The following is a 4,248-nucleotide window of genomic DNA, read 5'->3' as shown; positions in this document are numbered from 1 at the left end:
GGGTTGCAGTGGAGCCCGGAATCCGAGCCGAAGCCTGGGACTCTGAATTTAGCCAAGGAGTGGCTGGAGGTCCTGGGAACCCCAGGGGGAAAGGAGATGGCCGAGGAGGGCAGTGCAGCCTTGGAGAACTGGACTTTGTTTCGAAAAAGTGGAATCCAGGAAACTGACCAGAAGGAGAAGTAGCGGGCTTTAGGGGTAAAAGGAAACACAAACAGTCACGCACACGCACGCACCCACCTGCTTGCTGGAGGAGAAAGGGGGAAACTTCATGGTATGGTGAGTGCGTCCAAACCGAGCTGATCTCCGATCCCGGATTCTCCACCTGAGCTCCACGGGCTTCAGTATCCTCAACTGGAAATGAAGATGTTCACACCTGTCTTGTCTCTCTATGAGCAGAGTTAGAGCAAATATATACACAGCTTCAGCAGACTGCCTGGCTTAGACACATGGAGGGTTTTCAAAAGACTATTTTCTCTCTTTATTTCTGTTTGGCAATTGAATAAAGATGTGTGTACCTTTTGAAAGGGAGGGAAATGACAAATTATGCCCCTATGGTGGCTCAGTGGTAAAGAATCCACCTGCAATGCAGGAGGCTGGGGTTCCTGGGTCGGAAAGAGCCCCTGGAGAGGAAACGGCAACCCACTCCAGTATTCTTGCCTGGAAAAGTCCATGGACAGAGAAGCCTTGTGGGCTACAGTCCCTGGGGTCGCAAAAGAGTCCGACAGGAATGAGCAACTAAACAGCAATTTAATTAGGACCAAGAATATGCCCAGCTCTGTACCAGATACTAGACAAAGCTAAATTAGAGAGGAGTGCTGGCCCACCATTGCCTGTCTTTCCACATCAACCAAGCAGAGGATGAAAAGAGATCACATTTCCTCTTTACATTCTCCTAGCCCTGGCTTGCAAACCAACAAAATACAGGACTAGTTGATTCATTTTCTTTACCTCTAAGAACCAGGAGAAAGAACTTCCACCAAGGGTACCAATAGAATCACCTTAACAGCCTCCCCCCCCGGGTAGCCTTCAGGGTGATGGGGTGACTTGAATTTCTCAGAAGCCAGCAGGCAGCTCAGCAGTGGGAAAAAAAATGATACCTCACTCACCTTCAGCTCCATTCCTATTGCATTCCTATTCTGAGCTTTGGCACTGCAACCTGGGAGATAAATTCAACCAGATTCAATTTCACAGATGTTGATTGAGATGTGTGCCCAGTGCTTGCAGGGGATACAAAGATGAATAAGGCAAGTCTCCTGCCCTTGAGGAGCTTATGGTCAAGCAAGAGATTGATGCTGCATAATATAGCTACATTATTAATTTTTGAAAGCTATGGTAGTGCTGCAGGAACAATGTACCACAGAAGAAGAGGGGAGAGTGACAGAAAAACAGTTTAGGTCCTCAAGCTCGGGAGTCCTCAAGCATCTTAGATTTCTCTTTGTCAGAACAGCCTTGCCAAAGGTCCTCAAGAACTGGAGGACTCAAGCTGAAAGCCCCTTCAGCTAATGAGCCCTTTTATGCTATCACCGTATTTAGAAGCGATACATCATACAAAGTGCTTCATCACGTTGGACAGCAAGCTTTGTCTGGATCAGTTTCCTCCCCCAAGATGAAGGGGAAGGAAATATGATGTGACCTCGCCACCACAGACAGCCATACTGAAAAACACCTCGGGCTGTCAGGCTTCCATTGTGACACTTTGGAATTATCCTAGGGGCTGTGAAGACCCGCTGAGTTAAAAGAACAGTTCTAGGGCCTTGACTAGCTGTGAGAGCGAGGCTAAAGAGAGAGCGCAGTGGGGCAGTCTGAATCCAATCCTGGGCCTCACAATTGCTTTTCTAGTCAGGAGTATTGGTCTTTATCTGAGCCCCTATGTGGTTGATTCACCACGGCTGAAGTAAAATGATGACTTAAGCAAGCCATTCACATGAAGGAGGAGGAGGGCTACTTTTCAGTACATCAGAATAGAGGCAAAGACATGACCTGAATTTCCAATGGGAAGAATGCCAATAGCTATTATTGCTTCTACCCAAGCATCCATGGATAGTCTCGTGTAATCCTGGCAACAACCTTATGAGACAGTCTGTTAACCCCACTTTATAGATTAAGAAACTGAGGATCTGCAAGGTCAAATAACTCGCCAAAGGTTACACAGCAAGTCAGTAGCAGAACAGTGATTTGACAACAGCAATCTGGTCCAAGGCCTGTTCTTAAATATTCCAATATATTGCACTCAGAAGGGGACTTGTTCAAGTATACATATATATTAAACTACAAATATCCATAGGGCAGGGACTCTATTGTCTTGATTTAAAACACAAAAGGTTATAAAAGGATACTTGCAAAACAGATTTTTTCCTCCACAAACTCCCATATAAGGCACTTAGCATGTGCCAGGCAAGGTTTCAAGCACTTGACAAGTATTAATTTTCTTAATCCCCATATCAACCCTATAAGGTAGCCAGTATTATTCTCATATTTAATACGTGATATGTGTGAAAACTATGGCACAGAGAAGTCAGGTTATTTTCCTAAAGCCACACAGCTAGAAAGTAATGGAGCCAGGGTTCATGCTAGAGCAATTGGACCCCGGCATTCATGCTCTTAACCCTTACAGACCAAAATCAAATACTAAATCAATATTTCCTAAACTTTTTAAGCTCAAATAAGAAATATATTTTACATTGCAACTCATGACACATGTACATGCATACAAATATAAATAAAATTTCATGAAACAATACTTACCCTTCCTATGGGCACTGGAATTTTTTTATTATATTTTATTGAAAATAAAAAGGCTAGTTGTGATCAGCAAAATGGATTCCACTTGGACACATGCAGTTACAGGCAGTGTACTTAATCATCTCCACAGCTGACCTTTGAGGGAAATACGACTCAGGTTCAGGCTGAGAATTTCCACACCAGAACTATGCAAACTCAGAGGGTGACTCTACAAATAGAAGATGATCAGAAGGTCAGGATAGTTCCCCAAAGTCAACCCAACTGGACCTATAGACAAATGTTGGGGTACAACCAAACCACTTGACCAGTTTTGATTTAAATCCTAAAGCTCACCTTTCTTATTAATTAAATTATAAACACCTTCCTCCATGACCAGGAAAGCACCTCTCCAAGAGAACATCTCATAAAATGTCCCCAATGTTGGAGACTTTGGGACCAGAGATAGTTATAAAAGCATGGCTTTTTTCCTGCTGTGTCACTGTCAGCAAGGGCAAGAAAAATAAAAACAACTTAGTCATTACTCCTGAGAAGCCGATAGTGTAGCTTGAAAGGCAGAGCCAGATTAGCCTATAGAGTGGGAAGGACAGGGTCAGGCTACTCCAAGGTAATCAGGAATTGCGCATTCTACTGGACATGTTCCCAAGTGTCTGGCTCTGGAACAAGCACCCCAAGCACTGAGTGTTCATTTTGTTCTGTGACTGGACACTGGCGTCAGTTTTCCGTGTTGTTCTCCCAGGTTATTGGAGATATTGCCTCTGAGAGGCTCTGTTGTCTCTGCCAATCTCTACAGTGTGGGTGGGCCAAGTGTGACCGTCAGTGTCAAGTCTTGTCTCTAAGAGATGGAGGATTTTTGAGGACAAGTCATCACACACTTAGTCTATTCATGTGTCATGATTTTCTCCCAAGTTTAGCACTTGATAAACTTGAAGTCAGTTGTCCTTTTTCCTTACATACATAAAATGAGAACATTATGCATTCAGAACAGGTATTTTTGCAAAGTTACATATTCATATTCAATACTCCCCAAATCTTAAATACCATATGATCTTTGGATTATAACATGAAATATCATCTTTACCTTTGGTAGGTTTTTAAGATTTCACCTTTGGTAGATAGGTTTTTTAAGTTTTAATTATTAATAATAAATTTGCCTGCTGCCCTATGACCAATAAAGTACAATTTTGTGACAAAGTAAACATCTATAAAAATGTGACCACTAAAGAACTAAATAGACATTTCTCCAAAGAAGACATACAGATGGCTAACAAACACATGAAAAGATGCTCAACATCACTCATTATCAGAGAAATGCAAATCAAAACCACAATGAGGTACCATTTCATGCCAGTCAGAATGACTGCGATCCAAAAGTCTACCAGCAATAAATGCTGGAGAGGGTGTGGAGAAAAGGGAACCCTCTTACACTGTTTGTGGGAATGCAAACTAGTACAGCCACTATGGAGAACAGTATGGAGATTCCTTAAAAAAAACTGGAAATAGAACTGC

Source organism: Bison bison, unplaced genomic scaffold, assembly GCF_000754665.1.
Source record: "Bison bison bison isolate TAMUID 2011002044 unplaced genomic scaffold, Bison_UMD1.0 scf7180017864218, whole genome shotgun sequence".
Classification (NCBI taxonomy): Eukaryota; Metazoa; Chordata; class Mammalia; order Artiodactyla; family Bovidae; genus Bison; species Bison bison.
The sequence above is the reverse complement of the archived record's forward strand: the minus strand, read 5'-3'. Positions refer to the sequence as shown.